Source organism: Felis catus, chromosome F1 (assembly GCF_018350175.1).
Source record: "Felis catus isolate Fca126 chromosome F1, F.catus_Fca126_mat1.0, whole genome shotgun sequence".
Lineage (NCBI taxonomy): Eukaryota > Metazoa > Chordata > Mammalia > Carnivora > Felidae > Felis > Felis catus.
In genome coordinates, this window is record NC_058384.1 from 1,662,644 (window position 1) to 1,681,725 (window position 19,082).

Sequence of the window (19,082 nt, forward strand, 5' to 3'; positions counted from 1 at the left end):
CGCGCCAAGTGTGACGAATCCCGGTGACATCCCCGAGCGCCTCTACTGGCTCTGCTCCCGCGGCGGGGATGCTTCTGCTTCCATTTCTCCCCCGCAGAGAGCGGTTTCCCGTCCACGCGGGGCGGGGGGGCGGGGGGGACACAGGAGCAGGAGGCGCCAGTGGACGGCACTCGGGGGCGGCCTGCACTGCCATCTGCACCGCTCGGGAACCTTCCAGAACCTTGTTGTTGGGAGCACACGAAACCGAAAGCCAAGGGGCTGGAAAGTCTTCCGCTGTTTGTTAGGCACCTGAAGAACTTCAGAGAGAACAACATGTGACCCCTTTGTTTTGTTTCAAGTTTTTAAACAGGAAGAACAAAACAAGGGCTTGACGCGCAAGAGAATCGCGGGGCTCTCCGGGGCCTGCAGGCACCCCCTTCCCCCCCGGGGCTCCCTCCACGAGGGGGCCCGGAGCCTGGGAGCCCGGCCTGCACCTGCCCGCGGGCCCGGCCTCCGACGGCTGCGAGGGTCCGAGAGCCCAGCCCGGCGCCGACCCGGTGGCCTTTTGGGGACGCTCCGTGTGCTCTTTGTAAGAACCACAGAAGGTCAACTGGTGCAGAAGACGGGGAGCCGGGCCGGGGGGCGGACCCGAGGTTGTCCGGGCCTCGGCCTGACCTCACTTCCTGGAGGGCAAGGTCGTTGCCGCCCGTGCCCGTGAGCAGGAAGCGGGCAGGCCCCCCGTTGTGCCCGGAGGTTCGTGAAAGAAGAAACAGACGTGTCAGAACCTCTGTGGTTTGGTTAATGTCGCAACATGGAAACCGGGAAGCTGATCTTGGGGGTGCCGGGGGGCCACCTCGGCGGCTGGAGGCTCTGCCCTCCACGGGTCCTGGCGGCCAGCCAGGCGGGAACCCTTGGAAACGTGCCCAACATGTCATCGTGTCGTCAGGAAGGGCCAGAAGAGAGTCTACCAGGATGATATTTTTTTAAAAATTAGCTTGATCGTCCCTAAAAACTAACAGCCCCTCCCTAACTTTGCCAGAGTCAGTGGGTGACAGGAGGTGGGGACGCGTTGACGCCCTTGGGTGGGGTCACAGGGCGTCCCAGCGGGCAGAGGCAACCTGCCTTTTTAAATTTTTATTTTTAACGTTTATTCATTTTTGAGAAACAGAGAGAGACAGAGCGTGAGCAGGGGAGGGGCAGAGAGAGAGGGAGACACAGAATCGGAAACAGGCTCCAGGCTCCGAGCCGTCAGCCCAGAGCCGGATGCGGGACTTGAACCCGCGAACCGTGAGATCGTGACCTGAGCTGAAGTCAGATGCCCAACTGACTGACCCCCCGGGTGCCCCCAAACCTGCCTTTTTAAGGCTGTGAATGGGCTTGGCCTTGAAAGCCTGTCGGGCGTCAGTCGGTCAGCAGTCTCCACCAGGGGCTGCGAGCGCTAAGGCGCCGGCAGAAAGGGCCGCCCGCAGGCGGCCGGGAAACCGTCTTTGCTGGAAAACCTCGCGACGCGAGGCCAGTGCAGGGGGAGGCGCCAGGTAAGGGCAGAAGTGCAGAGGCTCCGTGTGACGAACCACCCTGTGACGGTCACACCCGAGGGGCCCCGACGCACAGGCGGGGTGCACCTCACTGGCTCCGGGGTTCGGGGAGAACACGAGCCCCCTGCAGTCCACTGGCAGCTGGCGCAGCAGGTAACGGAGACCCGAGGAGCCCAGGAGCGGCCGCGCCACACTCCGCACGTCACCTGCCACCCGCTTCCCCCCTCCCCCCCCCCCCCCCGAGTTCTCGTTGTCCCAAAGGATTGGACGCCACCGGTGAAACTTCCGCGGGCACCCCCAGCTGACTGCGGTGCTCCTGTTCCCTGGTGCCCCTGGCGGGCTGCGAACCCGTCCAGAGGGTGGCGCCCCGGGAGGGGGACCTCAGAGGTACTTTGATTTTAATTAGCACCGGGGACTTAAATACCCAGGTCCGGGGCAGGAAGGTGGCCCGGGAAAGTCCCAGGCTGTCAGGGGCTGCGGGGCGCGGGTACCCAGCTGCCTGGGTGTGGCCGGAAGCCCCTCCCAGTTCAGCGGGCGTGGCTCTGCCCCGGGTCCCAGAACAAGGACACCTGCGTGCAGCCACGCGGGAAGCCACCGCTGCAAACGCGCACAGGCCCAGAGCGGCAGGAAGGCACCGGCGCTTTGCTCGGGGTGAAGGGAGCATCTGGGGGCAGGGGAACACGTCTGCAGGGACCCCGAGTCCCCAGACTTTGGGTCTCGGCAGAAGGGACCTCGTCGGGGGTCTCTGGGGAGAGCAGACAGCGCCCCACGGCCCTTGGTGTCCCCCAGGGGCCCCCGCCCGGCTGATCGCGGCCACAGGCTCTCGGGGCGCTCTTGCCTTGGGAGGGCATCCTGCCAAGAAGCTCCTGGAGCCCCGGGAAAGGCCCCTTCCCAGGGGAGGGACTCATCCTGTAAATTAAAGGGCTCATTTCAAAGACACTTTTAATAATCCCAAGGGTTGTTGCCGGAAAGAAAATGATAGAGTTGGCACCCTGAGGGACGGCTCGCCGGGCCGGTGCAGGAGCCCGCGCTGGGGGCTGTAGCCCTCAGGACGCTAGGGAAGGGGACGCGGGGCTCGCGGACGGACCGCGGACAAACGTCCACTCGTGCAGGACAGGGTCTACTGGGCACCCGTGGTGTGCAGGCCCGGGGCTGCCGCCTGGCCGTGGCCTAGTGGGACAGACAGACGGGGCTGGCACCCGGACAGCGCGGGGACATTCCAGTCGGACCCTGCAGGTCGGGGAGAGGCCGTTCTCCGCGAGCAGCACCCCCTTGGAGATTTCCCTGCTGTGGCTTCGGAAGGACCTGGGGGTGGGCTCCCTCCCTTCGTTTCTTTTTTCAACTGTTTTTAATGTTTATTTTTGAGAGAGAGAGAAAGGGAGGGAGAGAACGAGCGGGGGAGGGGCAGAGAGAGGGAGCCACAGAATCGGAGGCAGGCTCCAGGCGCCGAGCCGTCCGCACAGAGCCCGACGCGGGGCTCGAACCCACAAAGGGCGAGATCGTGACCTGAGCCGAGGTCCAGGTCGGACGCTCAACGGGTTGAGCCCCCCAGGCGCCCCCCTCCCGTCTGATTTCAGCTCTCTCTCTAGCAGCTCAGCGGTTCTGAGCCCCCCCAGGGACGCCTGGCCCCGCCCCCGTCAACCCAGGTTACAAAGATCTCTCCTGGGAATGTTTTCTCCTGGGGACTGAGGCCAAAGAAAACGCTCCCCCCAAAGAAGAGGATGTCCTTACTCCTCCCTCCTCCCCCCACCCCTCCCCACCCTTTCCCTCCCTCCCTACCTCTCTCCACCCTACCACTCCCCCCACCCCTCCCCACCCTACCCGTCCCCCCACCCCTCCCCACCTACCCCTCTCTCCCTCCCCCTCCCCCCTCCCCTCCCCATCCTACCCCACCCCACCTACCCCTCCCTCTCGCCTGAGTCCTGAGTCGCTGAATCCCAGGCTGCCTACCTGTCTCCACCTACCCCTCCCTCCCTACCCCATCCCCCCACCCCTCCCCACCTACTCCTCCCCACCTACCCCTCCCTCTCGCCTGAGTCGCTGAATCCCAGGCTGCCTATGCCTCCGGTGCGGACTACAGAAAGTGACAAATAAAACAGGTCCCTCCCGGATCGGACACCGCCCCACCCACGGCCCGGGCCTGAAGCTTGGTCGTCCACCGTGCCCCTGGCAGGATTCGGGGCCTCGGGGACCCGGGGTGGACACCCAGCACGGCAGCCCCGAGACCGGGCTGACCCCCTGGGACCCCTCCCCAGGGAGACACCCGCTGACGGTGCCCTCGCGGATGGACACAGTTACCACGGAACCCGATCATCGGCTGCTTTATCTGTAGAACCTCAGCGGCGGGTGAGGGGAAAATCCCGGTTTTCGTGGCGCTCTGCAGCGTTCAGTGCGTCCACGCGGTGTGTCCTGTGAGCCTCACCGACAGCCACGGGGGAAGGGCCAACTACCCACCCCCTTTCACCGGTTTTCTCCTCTGAAAGGGTGAGGTCCTGTCCTGTGTCCGCGTCCCATCTTTCACAGTGGTGCCCAAGGCCCTTCCGAGTTTTCCCCGCCCCCCAGCCCTTCCCTGGCCTCATCCTCCCCCCCCCCCCCCCCCCCGCCCCCTCTTCCCCTCCGCTGACTCAGCCCCAGCCACCCCGGCCTCCTTGCCCTTGCCTTCCACCCCAGGGCCTTTGCACATCCCGCCTTCTCTGCTAGAACACTTCCGGACGCTCTGTGGCTCTCTCCCTCTCTTCTTCAGGTCTTGCCCCCACGTCACCATCTCGGCAAGGCCCCTCCTGACCACTCTATTGAAAGATACAGCCCACGACCAAGCCCACGCTTCCTTTCCTCTTCTCCACGGCACTTTCCATCAAACACATACACCTCGCTCCTTTTACCTCCTTGGGTGTCTGAGGACTAGAAGGCCCTGCAGGGTGGGCGGGTGCCCGCTTCCCCAGCCCCAGGACGACCCCCGGGGCCACGGCAGGTGCTCCCTCAATACCGAGGAAAGGAATGGCTGCTCAGCCTCCCTTCCGCAGCCTATGCCTCTGGGCGGCTGGCTGTCCTTTCTCCACAGCACACGGCGGCTGTGGTGTGACCGGACGCCCTTTGGGCGGCAGTGTGGAGAAGGGACAGTCTCCAATCGGGCAGCGGTGGCCATCGGCAGCCAAGCCCCTGTTACCCCTTCTGCGGCAGCTCAGTAATTTACCCCCCAGGCACCTCTTCATCACCGAGACCCCCCTTTGTTCTGGGAGCAGCATCTCCTGGAGCCTTTATTCAGATTACTTTTTAAGTGTCTGTGAGACACCTTCAGGCTTCACTTTGTCCTCACCTGTCGGCCTTGGGGGGGGGGGGGAGCCAGAGACCAGGTAGGAGGCCAGGAGAGGACACCGGGGGCCGGAGGAGTCCCAGGCGTGCGCCCGCCATGCAGAGCCCCCTCCAGGGTCCAGGGACGCAGCGCAGGCACCGGGGGTCCAGGAGCAGCGGCTCCCAGCACACGATGCCGGCGCCCGTTACAGGGGTGTGTGCACCGCCTGGCCCCGCCGAGGACGTGGTCTGGCCCGGCCCCAGCCGGCGGGTCCCTGCAGCGATGCTAGGGGCAGGGGGTGGGGATGGGGGGGCGCAAGACCACCGAGGTGATGCGTTTGCTCCACTGAGGCCCTGATTTCCTTAATCGCCATGACAGAAATGAGCTTCTCACCTGCTTGGTGGCCGGGGCGTCATTCACGGCCCCCAAAGGCGGAAGCAAGCGGGGCACCCACAGACAGGTGAATGGATGAACGACACGGGGTTGGATGGAATAGTAGTAAGTCTCTTTTTTTTTAATGTTTATATTTATTTTTGAGAGAGACAGAGCGTGAGCAGGGGAGGGGCAGAGAGCGAGGGAGACACAGAATCCGAAGGAGGCTCCAGGCTCACGAGCTGTCAGCACAGAGCCTGACGCGGGGCTCGAACCCACGAGCCGTGAGATCGTGACCTGGGCCAACCGCTCAACCGACTGAGCTCAACCGACTGAGCACCCCCAGGCACCCCAAATTGTGTTGTTAAAAAATAAGGAAATCCTGATACCCTGCCACCACATGGGCAAACAGAAGGACCGTTACGTCAAGTGCGCCAGTCACGAGAAGACAAATTCTGCGTGATTCCACGTGCACCTAGAATGGCCAAATTCAGAGAAACAGAGAGCAGAGTGGTAGGGGCCTGAGGCCGGGGGGCACGGCTGGGGGGTTGCTGTTTAATGAAGGCACGGTCTAAGTTTGAGAACACGGAATGTTCTGGAGACGGACGGCGGTGATGGCCGCACAGCACTGAACGTGCGTAATGCCACCGAAGTGAACGTCCAAACGCGGTTAAAACGGTAAATTCCAGGCACGTTGTACCACCACAGCAAGTTTTTCACATCTACGCCCAGCGCTTAGATGCGTGTGTGTTTGGGTGGATTTCATCCGCAGAACCCATCGGCTGGGGCACCTTTCGGTGTTTACTTGGGGGAAGGGGCAAGAGCGGCAGGTCCCAAGACCTAGTTCCTGCGTTGAGACTCCCGCGGCTCATCTGGCAGCCACGTGGCTTCTGGAAAGTCAGTGGCTCTAGGCAACGCATTCTCCTCGTTGGTAAAGTGGGGACAACGATCACGCCTACCCCGTGTGGCTCGCTATTAAGGTCAGAAGGGGTAATGCAGTAGGCACTCGGCGCAGCTCCCGACGCGCAGCAAATCCTCCAGCGCTGCCCTCGGGGACGGGACGTGGACGACCCGGTCCCTGCCCCTGCCCACTAGCGGTAACGATACAAGGTTAGACCGTGAACATATCCACAGGCAGGAGACAGGAGACCACGACAAGAACACAACTAAATAAAAATGGTCATTCTTGAGGGGGCGCCTGGGGGCTCTGTCGGTTAAGCGTCCGACTCTTGATCTCAGCTCAGGTCTTGATCTCAGGGTCGTGAGTTCAAGCCCCGCGTTGGGCTCCATGGCGGGGCGTGAAGTGTCCGTGACAAAAGTTCTTTTTTTTAATGTTTAATTCTGGAAAAAGATTGTGGTCATCCTTGAAAAAGGACGTGGCTCACATCAACTGAGGACACCCTTAGGTGCAGACCATGCCTGAGGTTGGCCAGGGAGGGGTCCCCCATGGTCACCCCCAAGGACCACTTCCTGGTCACCCCAGAGGAACTTCTTGTGGGAGACTCTGGTCACTCAGATCTTAGCTGAAACGCTGTCTCCTAAGAGGCTTTTCCCCTCACCTGACCTACAGTAGCCCTTCCAGTACTCTTGAGGCCGTTACCATTACTTTCTTCGGGAGTACCTAAGGGTATTCGATATTATCTTGTTCACCCTCGGCCTTCCCCCTCCCCAGGGTGGAGACTCCCCAAGGGCAAGGGCTCCTCTGTCTGGCCAGCACATGGCAGGTGCTCAAGGTGCCTGCGTGAGTGACGAGGCCCAGGCATCTGCATTTTGAGTTCCCACAGTGATCCAGAAGTGCACCTGGGTTAGGGGCCCGAGGCCCAGCGAATCCAGCCTGTCACCTACCTGACATTCCCCAGCTTGTGATTCAAGTACTGGTGACTCAGCCGGAGCGATGGAGACGTCAGCGGGAACAGCGGGACCGCCTGCTCCTGCTGGCCCTCCCACACAACCCACCCTTACAGCGAATCCCAGGAGACCAGAGCCTGCGCACCAACTGCCCCGCAGTCCACAGGAAATTGCAAGAGGTCTTTAAGCAAAAGAGTGACCCAGATTATTCTTTTTTTATTCAAGGGACCTAGAATAGCCAAAAACAAAACAAAACAAAAACACACAAAAAAAAAAAAAAAACAAAAAAAAAAGAAAGGAAAAATTCCTGGAAAAGAACAAAGATGGAGGGCTCACACTTTTTATTTCAAAACTTACCCTCTTGTAGTAATCAAGACTGTGGTACCAGCACAAGGGTAGACATATAGGTCAATGGGATGGGATTAAGTCTAGAAATACACCCTCACATTTACAGTCATCTGATCTTTGACAAGGGAGCCAATACAAATCAATAGGGCCAGAAGAATCCTTGCAACAGATGGTGTTGGGACAATTGGATATCCACATGCAGAAGAAAGAAATTCGATCCCTACCTCACACCATATACAAAAATTAGCTCGGAATGGATCAAAGACCTAACTGTAGAGATAAAATGACAAATCTTAGAGGAAAAATATAGACATAAGTTTTGAGATTGATTAGGCAATGGTTTCTTAGATATGATACCAAAAGCATAAACAATCAAAGAAAAATATAGCTACTTTGGACTTCATCAGAATTGAAAACTTTTGTACCTTCTAAAGGACTTTAAAGAACACTATCAAGAAAGACAGAATACAACCCACAGAATTGAGAAAAAGGTTTGCAAATCAAATATCTGCTAACAGACATGTTTTAAAAATACATGAAGAACTCTTACAATTCAATGATAAGAAGATAAATAATCCAATTTTAAAATGGGCAGGGGTGCATGAGTGGCTCAGTCGGTTGAGCGTCCAACTTCGGCTCAGGTCATGATCTCGCAGTTTGTGAGTTCGAGCCCCATGCTGGGCTGCATGTTGACAGCTTGAAGCCTGGAGCCTGCTTCGGATTCTGTGTCTCCCTCTCTCTCTCCCTTCCCCGCTCATGCTCTGTCTCTCTCTGTCTCTCAAAAATGAATAAATGTTAAAAAAGATTTTTTTTTTTTAAAAAAATGGGCAAAAGATCTGAATCGACATTTCTCCAAAGAAGATATACAAATGGTCAATAAGCCTATGGAAAAATACGCACATCATTAGCATCAGGGAGATGCAAATCAAAATCATACCACTTCATACCCACTAAGTATATAGTAAAAAAGACAGACAGACGGACAGACAGAAAGACAAAGAGAGAGACAGAGAAATAGTAAGTGTTGACAAGGATGTGGAGAAAACGGAACCTTCATACTCCACTGGGAGGATTATAAAATGGTGCAGCCACCTTGGGAAATAGTTCCTCAAAAAGTTAGACACCGAGGTACCATATGACTGCCAGGTATATAGAGAAATGAAAACATACGCCCTTACAAACACTTGTACGCAAACTTCATAGGCAGCATTATTCATAGTTGCCAAAAGGTAGAAACAACTCATTTGGTGTTCAGCCCATCATCTGGGGAACGGGTAAATGAGATGTGGTATAACCATCCATCCTGCAGAATATCATTGGCCCTAAAGAGGAATGCTAACATGGTACAGTATGGAAAAGCCTTGCAAACATCACGCTAAGTGAAAGAAGCCAGTCACAAAAGAGCACCCAGTGTATGATTCCATGAATATAAAATGTCCAACATAAGCGAATCCATACAGACAGAAAGTCGATTTGTGGTTGCCTAGGGCTGGGGACAGAGGCAGAAATGGAAAGTGACTGTCGGTGGCCCGGGGCTTCTTTTGGGGAGGACAGAAATGTTCTGAAGTTGATTGTGGTGGTGGCTGACACTGCGAATACGCTGCAAACCACTGATTATCCATTTTCAACAAATGAATCACACGGTATGTGGATTATTTCTCAATAAAGCTGTTGCATTTTTAAAAGTTTTTAAAATGTTTTTTATAAAGCTTTTTTTAAAGTTTATTTATTTTGAGAGAGAGAGAGAGAGAGAGAATGAGCAGGGGAGGGGCAGAGAGAGGGGGACAGAGGATCCGAAGGGGGCAGTGAGCCTGACACGGGGCTCGAACCCACAAACCGTGAGACCATGACCTGAGCTGAAGTCGGAAACTCAACCGACTGAGCCACGCCGGCGCCCCAAGCTGTGGCATTTTTGCAAGGTGTTCTGCAGCTGGACTGGAGCAGGAGAGCACGAGGGTGACAGGGCAGGAAGGGGGCTGCTGGGGGAGTTCAGGGTGGAGCCCAAGGATCCTGTCACTGACGGAGCTTGGGCGTGGAGGTGGGTGTGGCTCCTTCTTAGTGTCACCTGTGCGGCCACGTCCCGTGGAGGTGGGAGTGGATACTCCCGTGGAGTATCTCCTTTATTTATTCTTTCCCCAGAGATCTGTTAGGACGGGCACAGTTTATGTGCTGTGAAACTGAGGCTCAGAGGGGTCCAGGGACCTGCGGGGTCACACGGGATTGGCGGAACTGGGGTCCGAGCCAGGTGGCCCCACCCCAAAGCCTGCGTTCCTCCTTGTTCCTTCTGGGCCAGGCGACGGGGAGCAGGGGACACCACTTTCCGAGAAGGAGGGACGAGGGCTGGGGGTCGAGGAGCGAGGAGGAACTTGAGAGGCCTCCGGAATGGCCAGTAGGTATTCCACGTGGCCACGGGTTACGTGAAACAGGAGGCCTAAGGGACGGACGTCCGTGTCATCGAACACACCTGTTCTCCCTGGGAGTGACCATCACACGGAAGTGCTACTTGGGATGAAGTGCTACTTGGGATGAAGACCTGAGGCCCGCCCTCCCCACCCCCCACCCCATGCTTGGGGAGGGAAGAGGAAGAGGAACCAAGGAAGGAGGTGGAGAAAAATCCAGAAGTCAAAGGAAAGGCGGGAGGGGTGAAAGGAGAGAAGGTCCCAGATCTCAGCCCTCCTGGAGGGTGGAGACTGACAGAGGCCACGGCCACCAGGGTCCGCGTGGAGGGACACGGCCAGACGGCAGATGGGTGGGAGAGGGGCACGGAGACATCTGTGTAAAAACCACCGAAGGAGATCCCTCTAAAGGCGCCTGGTCGTGAACGGAGGAGAGGCTCCTAAGAAGAACCGCGGACTCTGCCTCCAGGGGTCAAGCCTCTGCCGGGGTCCGGGGTCTGCGGGCTCCCGGGTCACCCTTCCCTGCAGGGGGGGTGCAGACACTCCCTCCCCGCCCCCGCCTCTCAGCCCAGAGCAGGGGCCGTGCTGGCGGGTCTGGCTTTCCCGCTTTGGGAGCATAGGACAGATTTCAGTGATAAAGGACAGTCCGCAGACGTTCGGGAACCGCAGAGAAGCTCTATCGCGATACAATAATTCAAACCATTCCGAAGTTTGGATTCTGCTCCGATTGCCCCCTGCCCACAACCCCTCCTCGTCGAGCTTGAGGAAACTCTGGCTTAAAGCCAAAGTGGCAACGGCCGCCCCAGCAGCCACCTGCGGCCCCGGCCCCAACCGGCCGCACCTGCCCTTGACCTCTCCCAGCTCCAAGCCTCAGCCGCCACCCGCCTGTGTCCCAAACGCCGCTCTGCTCTCTCGAGTCACACCCTCTAGGCAAGCGCAGGCTGAGTGAACAGCACCCCACCCCGTGCTTCTGGGTCAAGGTCCCCAAGGCCCCCTCACATCACTGTTACCCCAACAAGGGCCCGCCCAGGCTTCTAGTTCCAAGGCAAACCTGGGAGCCCCGCACTGCCGATCAAGCATCTGCTGGGTGTGACAGACAGCCGTGGTTCCTGCACCTGCCAGCAGGCCGGCACCTTGGCCCCGCCCCAGGGTCACTTCACCTGTCCCTCTAGTCACCCCTCTCTGCTCTGGGCTGGCTTGGGTCCCCCCGCCCACACCAGCCAGCAGGGGTGGGATTGCCTGGTGCCCCCCATCCCACGGGCCACTGTTCCTCCCAGCCCCCTCCCGGGTCCCCTGGTGTCTGCAGGCGGGAGGGGGGACTGTCTGGAGGGCAGATGGGGCAGGGGGCGGGGCCCAAGCCCGCAGGGACCGGAGGGCGCTGCATTCAAGCACAGGAAAACCCAATTGGCCAAAAATACACGAAACAATCCCCTAAAAACAAACTCCCTTAGGCAAGCCTCCTTTGTGGCTCGGTAGCCCCGCCCCTGCCCAAAGCGGTGCGGGTGCCCTGGGGTCTCTCGGGGAGCGCAGTCCCCCCACCAGCATCCTGCTCCCCGGCGGACCCCGACCCTGCGACCCCCCCCTCCACCCCCGCTGGTTCAGAAATAGCCTGGTGGGCCCCTGGGGGGAGGGGACCCGGGAACCGAACAGGACAGGCCGGCGGGGCAGGTGCGCGGGGTCTGGCCTGGCCGGAGCGGGACTGACTCAGTGGGAGCCCGGCGCCCACCCCAGCTAAGGTGGTCAGGCTGGGGGCCCAGCCCCACAGGAAGGGCAGATAAGATCCCGTGACCAGCACTGGCTGCCTGAGGCGCTGGGTCGAGAAAGAGTCTGAGGATGTAATTCTGCCCGGCAAGAAGGATCTCCCGGTGCCCAGGGCGGGGAAGGAGGTGGAGACTCGAGGACCACAGATTTTCCCTCTAAATTAAAACGTCTGGGGCGCCTGAGTGGCTCAGTCGGTTGAGCGTCCGACTTCAGCCCAGGTCATGATCTCGCGGTCCGTGGGTTCGAGCCCCACATCGGGCTCTGGGCTGACAGCTTGGAGCCGCAGCCTGTTTCAGATTCTGTGTCTCCCTCTCTCTCTGACCCTCCCCTGTTCGTGCTCTGTCTCTCTCTGTCTCAAAAATAAATAAACATAAAAAAAAAGAGTCTGTTTCCATTGAGCTGACAGTAAATAAAGCTTGACCACTGGGGTTTCTCCTTTGCTGAAAGTTGTTAAAACAAAAACAAAAACAAAGACTTCATCTTGGGATTTACCCACATGAGAAAATTCTGAGCAACTCTCGGTTCCCCTTCTTAAGGACGGGACTGGAGCCCTGTCTGGGCATTTATCCAGAGGCCCCCACCCGCAAGCCCACTGTGCGTCCTGCAGGAGGACGGACCCATGGTGTGGCCGCACAGGTGCTGCGGTCCTGAGGCCGCCTGGGCCGCAGGTGCAGAGAAGAGGGCAGAGTGGGGGGCAGAGGCGCTGGGGGTGGGGGGCCAGGGGACACACAGCCTGGAGGGAGCTGGCGGGAGGCCTGGGCTGGGGCAGCAAGAGGGGTTCTGTGCCCCTGTCGCCTCCGCCGTGCTCCCAAGGCAGTGGGAGTGAGGCTCCCCGGGGTGGCCTGGGATTCTGATGGCCCGGGAGCTGAAGACGGAAGGTGACGCACGAGTGGGGTGGCTCAGGGCACAGGGGGGCCAGGGTGGGACGGGAAGTAAAATCAGAAAGAGGGACCTGACCCCACCGGCTCAGCCCAGGCTTTGGAGGAGGAAATAGAAGCCTCATCTTTTTCTGGGTGAGCAAAGCGGGTGTGGCCGGATCTTCCTGCCCCGTGTCAAGATTGGGGGCAGGGGCAGGGCCCCCCGGGGTTGTGGTCTGGCCCCCCAAGCCTGACGCATCCTCCCCCTGGAAACAGGTGTTCTCCTCCAGAGTCTCTGGCTGCAGGTGTGCGGTGCCCGATGGCCCTGGAACCGCGCGGGGGACGAGTGAAGTCAGGGGAAGGGCCCCCTCACCGCCACCCCCCCCAACCCCCTGCCGCTAGGTCGGCAATGTCACAGGGTGGTTACACAGTCAGGTCAGTGACAGAGACCCGAACTTTTACCCACAAAAAGGCGATTCATCGGAAAGAGGACGAGGTGGCAGGAGCACGGTGTCCGGGCGTTGGGACGCCAGCAGAGCACCCCCCCACCCCCCGCTCATCTGCGCTTCCTCCCCATCCCTCCCCCCGCCCCCGCAGTCGTAATCAGAGCCCTTAACGTCATCGGCACCCTGTTGAGCACTTGCCAAGCACAGAACTGACAACGTTACCCGGTTTCGTCGTCATGACAACCCCGTGCGGTATAAGCATGATTGTCACCACCTCCGTTCTGCAGATGTGGGACCGAGGCACAGAGAGATTGAGTAACTCACCGAAGGCCACAGAGCCAGGACACGGAGGGCCAGATTCTCGCACACTGCTCTCCTGTGCCGCCTCCGTCACGAGCTGGACGGGACGCCCCCCAAATGTGCCTCCTGCCCTTGCCGAGTCCCCTCCCCGTGACCTCAGAAGTCAGCAGGGAGGACAGGCAGGAAGAAGGCGGAAGGGCCACTGTGAGGCACCTGGGTGGGTTACCGTTTCTACGGCAACGTCACACGTTTCCTGGGCTCAGCTGCACCACAGCCCCCAGAGGAAAAGGAGACCCAGCGAGAGAGGACAGGCCTGGGGCCTCGCTCACCTCAGCCGGGGCCTCGCCGGCACAGGGGCTGCGGGCCTGTCGGTGCACAGAAGTCACAGAAGCTCCAACTTCTCGCCAGGCCTTTCTGCTCAAGTCCCGTGTCCAGGTTCTCCAAGTCCTGACCCTCGAAGCCACCAGAAGAGGCCGTGGGGCAAGGTCCTCGTGGCTCCCACGTAAACCGCCTGCACGGGTGCCGCCCTCCCTGCGGCCGCCACCCACTTCCTGTCTCAGTTCTCCGGGTGCAGCCCTCGCAGGGCAGGGGCAGGGCCGGCCGGGAAGTTCTCCTTTCCCCGGGGAGCCAGTGCCGGGGTGGGGGTGGGGGCAGCAGCTTCTCCAAAACCATGCACCTGTTCCCAGGCTCCTTCCAGAAACACACAGAACTAAACACCTGTCCCCTCGCTGTGGCCCCGTGCTCCTCGATGAGGCCCTGAGAGGCCCCCGGAGTAGGTTTGGCCAGGGGATCCCCGGGGGGCTTGCTGGCTCTGCCCCCTAAGATTGTGAGTGGAACCCCCTGCAATGTGTGCAGAAACCTCTAGAAGGAGGAGTGACGAAGGCAGACTCAGAGAGGGCTTCTTTAAAACCGTGAGTCCCCCCCTAAGTTAGGGGCAGGGCCCAGAAACTGCTTTCTCACGAGCTCGCACCAAGACCCAAGACCATACGACCGCAGGCCCTTTGCACTTGTTCCACGAGAGCCCTTGTGCCCCCGCTTTCCCCCAGACCGGCGCCACGCTCCCTCTGTCTCACCCGTCTCTGCTGAACATTCCTCGGAGGTCTTTCCCGACCCCCTGGTCTAACAGACAAACTAGTCGTTTTGCAGAATCGGCACGTCCTGAGCAACGTTCAGGAAACACACTAAGAAAGATTTCATTGTTAGCCTGAAACTCGGATGTAACTGGGTGCCCTGTATTTTCATTTGCTAAATCTGCGGTTCCTGGGGGGGGGGGGTCTGCACCCCCAGCCCCTGAGACAGGAGGCTGTTTGCAAGCTGGAGTTTTCAGGGGCGGCAGGCGGGGGCGCCTGTCACTTGCCCCCACCCACCAGAGAGAAGGCAAGTGGTCTGGGGCGGGCCTGGGCACCTGCAGAGGGGGCATAGGGATTTGGGGGTCAGGACCGGACCTAGGCTCTTTCTTCTCCTGTCTGTCCACCCCAGGTGGTCACACACGTCAGCGTGGGTCACGGCAGGTCGGTCACCTGCTCCACGTGGGACCCGGGGACCCCTGCCCGAGGAAGCCGGCTCCATGGGGCCGACTCAGAAATGGCCAACTCCCACCCTGGACGCCAGGAACTATGGCAACTTGGGGTTGGGGTGAGTCGAGGGTTGGTTTGTGCTGACGTCCTAGCCCCAGGGCCCTGGAATGTGACCTTAATTTGGAGACAGGATCTGTGAGCTGATAGAAAACATGTTGGTCTCCACCCCTGGCTCCTGAAACCCTTGCCATTTCCTGGTTTATTTATTTTGAGAGATTGCACGCGAGTGAGGGAGAAGGAGAGAGTCCCACGCAGGTCCCTCCCTGTCGGCACAGAGCCTGACACGGGGCTCGAACCCACGGACCACAAGCTTGTGACCTGAGCCGAGGTCGAGAGTCAGGTGCTTAACCGACTGAGCCACCCAGGCGCCCCGACTGTCTCCTGTTCTAATGAGGCCACTCCCGATGGGCTCCTGGGTGGAGGCAGTCACGGGAAAGACTAAGTGGTGATTCTCCGGAAGCGTGGGACTTCCAGAAGCCCCCCCCAACCCCGCCCCATTCTCTTGAGAAGGGAGAGGGACAGAAAATGGAGTTAATACTTGGTCACACCTACGTGATGAGGCCCCCATAGAACCCCACTAGTCGCGGGTTCCGAGAGCTTCTGGGGGCGCGGGGAGAGTGACACAGGCACCCGGGCCTGGAGCTCACACGGACCTCGCTCCCCGACTTCTGTGAGGCGCTCTCGCGGATCAATCCACCCTGGGGGAGGGATCGTGGGAACTCTGGTTTGTGGCCAAACTGGCAGTCGTGGGTCCCCCGGGGGGCTTACTACTTGCCGCTGACGTCGGCCGTGGGGGGCGGCCTCGGGGCACCGAGCCCTTCACCTGTGGGCTCGACGCGATACCCGGGTGCACAGGGTCAGAACCGAGTTAAAGCACAGGACCCGGTTCGCGTCGCAGAATTGCTCGCTGGCGGGGAGAACGCCACACGTCTGGTGCGCCCAAGTGTCAGAAGCGACAGGTTCTGTGCGAGTAGGGAGGGAGACAGACGGGGAGGAAAAGATCTGGAGTTTTCCCTACAAAGGAGGCAGGCCGAACCGGAGTCTGGCCTTAACACCGTCTTCAGGACGTCGTCAGGAGGCAGTGAGGTCAGGAGGGTGGGCCTGGCCCCGTATGACCTCACCCGAAGGGGGGACTTGGGCACAGACGCGTGTGGAGGGAAGACGGTGAGGACGCGGGCAGGAGACGGCGTCGCAGCTCACGGAGAGAGGCCTGGACACACTCCCCCCCCCCCCCCAACCCCGGCGCCCAGACGAGCCAACCCGCCCACAGCTTGATCTGGACTTCTAGCGTCCACACGGTGAGGTCACGACACCGCGCTGGGGCGCCTGGGGGGCTCAGTCGGTTACGCGTCCGACTCCAGCTCGGGTCATGATCTCACAGTACGTGGGTTCGAGCCCCGCGTGGGGCTCTGGTGCTGACAGCTGGGCGGCCTGGAGCTCTGGGTTTCCACGGCTCCGTGACCTGGGGGAGCCCCGCTGGGGCGGCCTCCAGCCCCGGGAGCCTTCCTGGTTCTGGCTTGGGTGGCCGTGTGGACCCAGCTCTGCTCGGCCAGCGTCCGGATCTCGGACCCCAGCCTCCAGAGCCGCGAGGAATCCGTGTTCGTCGTTGAACCCCCCACCCCCCGGCCCCTGCCCCTCCAGGCCAACGTACGGAGGCCAATTTTTAGTGACTGCCTGCTTGTGCCTGGGGACTCCGGGTCAGAGGAAAGTGGGGAGAGCGGAGGGGTGGTGGTCCTGGGGCCCTGTGCCCCCTAGACGGGCCGTCAGCGCCAAGAAGGGTCTCCTCACACCCACCCAGATCCCTCCACGCCAGCCACACGTGTCCCTGCAGCCCCCAGCTGCCCCCGATGCTCCCCCACCGCTCTGGCCACGCAGGCTGGACGTGCTGCCGTTTGCTGGTGACTTCCCCCGAGTGGGGTGCCCAGGGACGGGTCAGGTGGGCTGGGGCCAAGACGGCTCCACAGACACCTTCTGTTTGATGCACCCTGAGGTCTCATTAGCCCTCCTGGACCCAGTGTGGACTGTGCGACCTTCCCGGCCACACATTCCACCTCAGGCGCATCCACTGCAGACGCCTTCGCCTCGGTTTCCCTAACTGTAAAATGGGGTGAGCACAGAGAGCACCTGCCCAGCCGGCTTGCGGAGGGAGGGGAGGCAAGGACGGCGGGCCGCCGCCAGAGGGCGCCCGAGCGCCACCGCCCCACGCTGTGACGGGTCCTGGCTGCACCTGTGACCCACAGCCCGGCAGCCCGGGGCCAGGAAAGCTGCTCCCAGCGACCCCTAAACCAGCTGCGCCTTCCCTGCACCCCACCTCCCTCCTGGAAGGCTGAGTGTGTCAGAGACCCGCCCCCAGACGTGCATCAAACGTCAGGCGCTGTGGCCGATGAGCAGGTGTGAAGGGTGCCTGGTGGGAATCGCGGGGACAGTGTGACCGGGCGTGATGCAGATTTGCTCAAAGAATGCATGTGACCCGCAGCCCGGTCACGGCCAAGAATACGGCAGAGCTGAGTCTGGCGCTTTCCCCAACAACCCCTTCGCTCACCCGGCCTTGGTGACCCTCACGGACCCTGTCACCCCTCATGCCCGTTACCCTGCATGAGAGCTCCCAGAACAGGGTCCCTTCAGTGGAGAACGCTCCAGGGCCACCAAGACAGGCGGCCCAGGTGGTGAAGTGAAAGGGTCTGGGGAATGATGCCTGGGACACAGAAGCAGATGCCTGAATTCCACTTCCTCCTCTTGGCAAGGAAATGGGGCCAAACCTCTTTCCAGTCAGGGCCCCTTCCTCTTAGTGGAGGGTGAAGCCAAGGGTCCATCTAGCTTAGAACAGAGAAAAAGTCCTGTTTCCAAAGAATCTGCCCAGGTCTTGGCAACCAAGGGAGTATCAGGACGTGATCTACGATAGTCAATTTTACACATCAAGTTGACTAGGCCGTGGGGTGCTCAGACGTTTGGTCGAATGTTGGACTGGATGTGTCTGTGACGGTGCTTCTGGACGAGAGTAACATCTAAACCAGTAGCCCGAGCAAAGCAGATTGCCTTCCCTACGCGGGTGGGCCTCGCCCAATCAGTGGAAGCCTGACTAGCACAAAAAGGCTGAGGCCCCCAGAGTTAAGAGGAAAACCCTCTATCTTCATTGTTTTTAAGCTGGGGCATTAGCTTCTTCCTGTCTATAGACTTGAACTGAAACATCCACTCTTCTCGGGTCCCCAGCCTGCTGGCCTTCGGACTAGAGCTGTATCATCACCCCTCCTGGGTCTCCAGCTTGCTGACTGCACACTTGGGACTTGTCGGCCTCTGTGATCACGTTATACGTATATATGTATATATACATCATACACATACGATATTCCTTATGCGTGTATATGACGTATATACGTCTACATATATTCCTGCTATGCGCACATACACGCATCTAGTTCTATTTCTCTGGAGAGCCCTAGTACGGTGTCCTAATCAAAAGAGCAACACGACACCGTCTTACTCTCTTCTGCCACAGTGGCAAAGACCAGTCCTTTGGGCACAGGGAGGAAATTGGCACGTGTGCAAATCTGTCGAGTCAACATATCCTCTTTGGAGCCCGTCCTTGGAAACAGCTGCACGTGATGGGGGCGTCTCGCGCACGTTAACGACGTTCATGAGGACGTTGTGGTCCCCCCACCCGCCAGCACCCACGGCCTCCCTCGTCAAGGGGCTCTAACGCCTGGCCAATCAAACCAGCCTCCCGGCCACAAAGACTGGCTCAGGGTTGGGCCCCTGGCCACGCCAGGCCAATTAGAGTGAATGGGTAAATGCAGGAACTGATTTTATTTTTATTTTTTTAAAGAGAGCTTGCTTCCTCTTCTGAGAAGGTAGTTGTCAGGCTCCCGGGAGCCATCTTCCACCGCCAGGGAGACGGCCAGCCTGCCGATCCCAAGCCCCGGGAAAGACTTAGAGCCACATCAGCCCCACGCCAGAGACTTCTCCCGGGACAATCGTTTCTCTTGATTGATTCGGTAAGTTTAATTTGCGTTCCCATAATCCTGACTGGTTCCACAGGGCTGCACCGACCGCTACAATAGCGGGAAAGACCATCCAGCGGCCATCAACAGGAAGTTAAGTAACTGGCCAGGATCCTGATAATGAAATCTTTCATAACGATTAAACGTGAGGATGTAGGTCTATAGTTGTACGTGTAGAGACGAGTCCACATTATAGTATCGAGTTCTTTTGAAGGTAATAAGACAGCCACAGAATATGCTCTGGACGAGTATGCAGCAGGAGTCTTACCTCCAGGGGGTAGAACCATAATTAAATATATGTAACAACTTTAGTGTTGTCTTGATATCCTTCAGTGCCAACCTCTTACTTTTCTTTAATGTTTGTTTGTTTGTT

The 19,082-nt window shown here is 59.3% G+C and overlaps 1 protein-coding gene across 1 annotated transcript in view; it reads right to left on the reverse strand.

The window, feature by feature from the left end:
* LBR (lamin B receptor) overlaps window positions 1-14,139 on the reverse strand; it is a 43,950-nt gene extending 29,811 nt beyond the window's left edge. Inside the window, exon 1 of the mRNA XM_045049356.1 lies at window positions 13,464-14,139. The gene's annotated coding sequence lies outside the window, so the exon portion shown is untranslated. The remainder of the gene's footprint in view (window positions 1-13,463) is intronic.
* Window positions 14,140-19,082: the final 4,943 nt, after the last annotated feature.